The sequence below is a fragment of the Epinephelus fuscoguttatus genome, linkage group LG7, assembly GCF_011397635.1.
Source record: "Epinephelus fuscoguttatus linkage group LG7, E.fuscoguttatus.final_Chr_v1".
In the NCBI taxonomy this organism is placed as follows: domain Eukaryota; kingdom Metazoa; phylum Chordata; class Actinopteri; order Perciformes; family Serranidae; genus Epinephelus; species Epinephelus fuscoguttatus.
Genome location: NC_064758.1, coordinates 36,521,560 through 36,529,038, shown reverse-complemented (window position 1 = coordinate 36,529,038; position 7,479 = coordinate 36,521,560).

The window sequence follows — 7,479 nt, the reverse complement described above, 5'->3', positions numbered from 1 at the left end:
CCATCCAGCACTTCAGTGTAACACACAAAGAAGAGAGGAGAGTGGGAGGGGGAGGTCACGTGATAACAACAACTGGGTGAAAAACAGCGTGGATAGTTGAAAAAAATGTCAGCGGTGTGTATTCTGTTGTTTATTAAATAGTGATGATGTGGACGTGATGAAGGAGACTCCGCTGACACCGTCTTGCTTGCATTAAGAAAAGGTTTATAACAAGAAGTAGGCTACAGCATCTATCAAGCATCTAGATTGCTTGGAGAGGGTTCGAAGCCAATGTGAACTGCTCTGAATAACAGCCCCAAATACCCTGCTTATATAGACTGGTAAAGTTTGTGAAATGTGAGACAAAGTCAAACCGACGACAGAGAGATATTCTAGTTGGACTTAATACCTTCTTGACCCTGACCACATATGCTTTAGACCCTGGGCCCCTAACTGGTCATCTGTTCCAAAGCTTCAGAGTAGTTCATAATACACTACATATTTCCCCCCTTCGAGACTACACAAGTAGGTTGTTAGTCCCTCCGAAGGGACACTAACAACTCAAAGTACACATCAAAGAAAATTTCTCCAAACACATTTCTTGTTATTTTAGGTAGTTATTATCACGCTAATGTATGTTCAAGTGTCCATTTCCCCCGATAAGTTGGTTTTAATTCGTTATTTGAGTCTATAAACACAGTCTGACCATCTCAAGCTTTTATTATATATTATATTTTATATATTAGCTAAATATTTAGTTTCACCCAGAACATTTAGTTTTAACATTTAACATTTAGTTTTAACATTTAGATTTATATTTATATTTAGCATTTAGATTTAACATTTAGATTTAGATTTAATATTTAGATTTATATATATATTTAGCATTTACATTTATATTTATATTTAGCATTTAGATTTAACATTTAGATTTATATTTAACATTTAGATTTAGTATTTAAATTTAGATTTAACATTTAACATTCAGGTGCCACATTTAATATTTATATTTAACTGTTTAATATATTTCTAAGTTAACAAATATTGCTGTAAATGTGGTAAAAGGTGACGTTAAAAAATTCACAACACTTCTTTAAACATTGTTTTAAGCTAAATGTGGCAAAATGTTGATGTTATTGTATGTTATTTTCAGCGTGAGCCACTTTACAAACGGCACCCCATAGTGTGAGAGCGAAAACCTGTCAGGCAGCTTTCTTTCCTGAAATGCCGTTCAAACAATCTAGACAGGAAAAATTCTCTCACGGCCCCTCTGCCTTAGGCGACCATGTATAGTACTCCAGACCAATTTTAAAAAAGGAGGAATTTAATACTTTGTGTAGAGATATGACTTGAACAAATACATGTGGAAACCTCAGTAAATAAAATCAAAACAATGCCCAAATTCAGGCTGGTCGACCCATCGCACCTTCCAATGGACCTTTCCCTACCTAACACCAATATCCCTAAGCACCCACTAAAAAAAGAAAACATCTGAGGTCTCAATGTATTTACTCCATATCAGAAACCATCATTCTTCAAGCAAAGACTGGACTTCTCATCTCGGGAGGTATGTTATTCTCATTTTGAGTAATAGGAGTTGATCAAGCCTTTTCTATTATTCCACATTACAAAATAAGTACTAAATAAAGTGAACCTATTGGTCAGAACAGAGAAATAGAAATATGCGCTGGTATTGGATCGGTACTAGGGCTATGGTATCGGTATCGGATCGAAAGTGAAAAAGTTGGATCGCAGCATCCCTACTGCCTACACACTCTGGCCACATGAGGCTGGGCATTGTCCTGCACCAGGAGGAACCCAGGGCCCCCTGCACCAGCAGTCAGGGTACCATTGGCTATGACATGGAGGTCTGTGCAACCCTCCAAGGATATGCCTCCCCAGACCATAACTGACCCACCACCAAACGGTTCATGCCGGATGATGTTACAGGCAGCATAACATTCACCACGTCATCTCCAGACTCTTTCACGCCTGTCACATGTGCCCAGTGTGAACATGCTTTCACATGTGAAGAGAACGGAGCACCAATGGTGGTCTGGTGTTCTGTGGTGAATGCCAATCAAGCTGCACGGTGCTGGGCTGGGAGCACAGGTCTGACTAGAGGACGTCGTGCCCTCAAGCCACCCTCATGGAGTCTGTTTCTGACAGTGTGGTCAGAAACATGCACACCAGTAGCCTGCTGGAGGTCCTTTTGTAGGGCTCTGGCAGTGCTCCTCCTGTTCCTCCTCACACAAAGGAGCAGATACCAGGTCTGTTGGGTTGATGCCCTTCTGCGGCTCTCAACCAGCTCTCCTGGTGTAACGGCCGGTCTCCTGGTATCTCCTCCATGCTCTCCAGACTGTGCAGGGAGACACAGCAAACCTTCTTGTGACCGCACGTATGGATGTGCCATCCTGGAGGAGCTGGGCTACCTGTGCAACCTTATTGGGCTGCAGGTACCGCCTTATGCTACCAGTAGTGACAAGGACACTAGCAGCACACAAAGCTAGAGAAGGATCAGTCAGGAAGGATAAGGATAGATCAACTGTCTGTGGACACCACATGTAAAACCATTCCCTTTTTGGAGGTTGTCTTTCTTTGCCTCTCCACTGCACCTGTGGTCACTTTTATTTGCAGCAAAGCAACTGAATCTGATTCACAATCACTTGTGCTTCCTAAATGGACAGATTGATATCCCTGAACTGACTTGGTGTTGGTGGACTGTGACCATTAAGTGTTAATTTTTTTGAGCAGTGTACATTTTAAAATTGTTAACCACTAAGCATAGGTGAAATCCTTGTTAAGCCATTTTGACAATTTCAGTTTTGCATCTTTCACAATGTGAGAACGCATTACTGTTAAAGTGAATAACTCTCTCAGGTGAATAACTAACACTTTGGATTTAAATCCTTATTGTTGCACACTAAAAGTAGATATTTTATAATAACTTGGCTCCCATTTTCACTAACCAGAGCCTCTTGTGAGGATTATAAATCATGAAAATATCTCTTGCATCTACTGTTTACTATCAAGCAATGCAGAGTTACTGGAAATGATTTTCATACATTTGTATTCAGTGTGTCCAGAATCATTTGGATCTCGGGGGCAATCGTCTATCCAGCCGCGAATTCCCCTCCTGGTTCTGCTGAACTCGATGTGCTTTCCGTTAGCAGCAGCTCTTGTGAAGAAACTTCCTCCTCAGCATTTTGCATCTTTGATGAATTTTTGCATCAGAAATGTCAGATGTCACTTTGTGTTATTCAGTTTCATTTCTGACCTACTGTGCACGTGGACATGTTGCAACATGCATTCAGAACTGATCAGATTGCTGATATATCTGTACAAAGAAATGTGAAAGTTCATGTTTTTAAGCAGCCCCACAGCTGTGAAACACAGGTGAAGAACCACCCAAACTCTGTTTTAAGTAAATGTTGATTGCACAATGTAATGGCTGTAGAACAGTGACACTGTTGATGTTTAGATTGCTTTCGTATTAGCCTCAGTTTCACTATGAAATTCTGTTTGCCACCAGGTATGATCTCCCAGGAAGATGAAGGCTTGATTTATGGCACAAAGGAAGTGCATCAACCACTGTGTAACCAAATCAGGAGGAGGACAGTGTTTTGTTTTCCCAGACAGCTGTCAAGCCCCCAGGCCATGGATGTCTAAAGAGAACTGTACGTTCACGGCAAGGCCTTGTTCATTCCTGTGAAGCCAAAGTTCAACTTCCCAGACTGACTACATAAATCTTCCGCATCGTTGGGCCCTTATAGTAAGCACAGTAGCGACTTTTGTGAGCCACTGTTAGTTTGTAGGAAAAGTCTTTTTGGGCCCCACGGCGTCATGTGACGGACCTGGCAGTTGTGACTCCACTGTTAGGCCACTACAAAAATTGACCTCAAAGCCTGGCACTTCCTTGTGGTCTGGGAACAGTGGCCAAACCGTGGATTCCCAACTTCTAGGTCCATCACGTGATGCCACTGGGCCCAAAAAGACTCCTCCATAGAATTACATCACGAAAGACATGTTTGTAAATTAGAGGATCCATTTCTTTGAACGTCGCATCCCCCACCTGAAATGACTTGTTTCACTATCAGGATTTGATTCATTCAGTTCTCTCAAGTGCTATATCGCCGGCAACTGGATTTGTTTGAGTTTCTTGAAGACCTTTCGCCTTTCATCTTCAGTTCAGGTCAGTTCTTCAGAACTGACGAAGCTTCTTGGATGAAAGGTGAAAGGTCTTCAAGAAACTCAAACAAGTCCAGTTGCCGGCGATATAGCACTAAACATTACCATGACCTGGATGACTGAATCTTCACTGACATCCATTCAGTTCAATACATTTTAAGTCTTGAAGAGCCGAGTAACTAAATGAGTTTATTCCCCATTTAAGTTAGCGGCGGGCTAAACCTTCGAGAAAGAAGATCGGAGTAATGTTATACCCTGGAAATCCAACTTTTTTGGCTTCATGTGCCACTGAGCAACTTTCATAGGAAAGAGCAAGGCCCCGGCTGCAATGCTATATCCATAGACTGTATAAATAATGGAAGTAGCTGCCGTGAAGGTTTGCAGACTCTGTTTTGAAGCCTTGAGTTCAGAAATTCAGCTGCCATCTTGGTTTTTTGGAGCCAGAAGTGACCACATTTGGATGAGAGGGTGGAGGGGTGGATCTGACTCTTAAGACTGTGGCAACACCTCACAGACAGCCTGTCACTCAAGCATGTTCTTTAATTTCATTTGGCCTCATTAGGCTTTAATAAAATGTAAATGGGTAAGTTATAAAAAAAAAATCACTCCTGTACAGTTGTCATATTTGTTGTAATTAGCTCCAGAGACTAAAACTGTATTTCAGTATTTAACACCTTCACAGCAAGATTGCATGTTGGAAAAAAAACAAAACAAGCATGTTTATTAATCTCAAAGTGGCATTATTGATTGTTTAAAGACATTTATAATTTCCATTCGTTTTCTCATCTCATGCTCTGCACACAGAGTAGAAGCTGCTGCCCAATTCGTTCATACCTATGTCCTTATTAAAGCTGTTAAATAATGTCAGATGAAGCCAGAATTGGCCCTGGATTATTTTGATTTGCATTTTTGTGCAGATATTTTTAGTGCTTGATGTTATTTATTTTGGTGTAAAATGTTGATTTGTTTATGTGATACGTGGCGTGTTGTATTTTTATGGGTGAGGTATGGGTGTTGAGCCCAAGACAAATTTGCCACTTTGTGGGACAATAAAGCCAATCTTGATCTTGATCTTGGTCTCAGTGCTACTTTCTGCTGTGAGGCAGATTTATTTCTGTTTCATGATACTTAATTTTTCTTGTCTACTCCATTTCTGAGAGAAATACTTTTACTTTACTCCGCTACATATCTTTGACAGTAATAGTCATTAGTTACTTTTCAGATGACGTCACATGATGGACCACTGTATATAAAAATACATAAAATTACCTCTGCATTAACCAGCTACATCCGTAAAATACTGCTCATTCATTATCATTAACAATTATGTCATATTTAATAATCAGTTTGGGGATCTATTTGTTTTCATGAGTACTTTTACTTTTGATAACTAAACACTTCTGCCCTTTTGACTGGATTATGAATGCAGTACGTTTTTTGTAACAGTACAGGTAAACAAATACCATTACAACATGTATTATTGAAACTGTAACTTATGTAAAAGATCTGAGTAGTTCTTCCACCACAAACTGCCCTCTCAAACGTCATGTTTTAATATTTTCTAAAGGTAATGGTGCCCTCTGCTGGTTGAACAGCAGTTGTGCACATGAGTTTAATGTTCACTAACGAAGTTCTGCATTATAGCATTACGACTCTATTTAAAGATACGTTTTTTACGTCTGTGTTGTGACATTTTTTTTCCAACATACTGTACTATGACGTTTTTATGATATTTTTTGAACAACATACTATACTATGACTTTTTATGAAATTTTTGACGACATACTATACTATGACGTTTTTATGAATTTTTAAAGACATACTATACTATGACGTTTTTATGAAATTTTTAACGTCATACTATACTATGACGTTTTTATGAAATTTTTAAGACATACTATACTATGACGTTTTTATGATTTTTTAAGACATACTATACTATGACGTTTTTATGAAATTTTTAACAACATACTATACTATGACTTTTTATGAAATTTTTAACAACATACTATACTATGACGTTTTTATGAAATTTTTAACAACATACTATACTATGACTTTTTATGAAATTTTTAACAACATACTATACTATGACGTTTTTATGAAATTTTTGACGACATACTATACTATGACGTTTTTATGATTTTTGACGACATACTATACTATGACGTTTTTATGATTTTTTAAGACATACTATACTATGACGTTTTTATGAAATTTTTAACAACATACTATACTATGACGTTTTTATGATTTTTGACGACATACTATACTATGACGTTTTTATGATTTTTTAAGACATACTATACTATGACGTTTTTATGAAATTTTTAACAACATACTATACTATGACGTTTTTATGAAATTTTTAACGTCATACTATACTATGACGTTTTTATGAAATTTTTAACAACATACTACACTATAACGTTTTTCTGAAATTTTTGACGACATACTATGACATTTTTTTTATGAAATTTATTCTGACATACTATACTACTGACATTTTAATGATATTTTTAATGATATTCTATACTATGACATTTTTATAGTTTTCTTTATGACATACTTTATACTATGACATTTTTATGAAATTTCTTACGACATACTATACTGTGACATTTTAATATTTTTTACGACATACTATACCGTTTTTATGTTTGACATACTATACTTTGTTTTTCTATTTTTTACTACGTATTATACCATGACCATTTTATTCATTTTTTACGACTTATTATACTATGACTTTTTTTGTGACATTCTTTGTTATACTAAACTATGACGTTTTTGTATTTTTTACGACACAATATACTGTGCCTTCCTCATGACATCTTTTATGACATATTATACTATGACTCTTTCATGACATTATATGTGTTTTGATTTCGTGTTTTATAACATGGTACACTAGGGCTGTTTTTTTATTCCATTCTTTATGACATACTACACTATGACGTTATTGTTCCTTTGTTTTATCAAATGATGGAAGTACTTTTTTATGCCATAGTATGTCTTTTTTCTTTTTTTTTTATATCATACAATATACTATCTTCTTCTACATCAAAGTATGGTTACATGAAGTCATTGTATAGTATATCATAAAAAAAAAAAAAAAATCACAATGTAATATGCCATATCATTTTGCTCTCAAAGTCAGCTCATCATGAGCTCAGACAAACAGACCTGTCTTCAGCTTTGTGACAAAGCATTTTGCAGTTGATCCAAGAGTGTTTTTTAAAATAGTTCATTTAAGAAGTAGGAGGTTTTCTCAACACACAGAAATGCTGATGAATCACTGCAGCTGTAGAA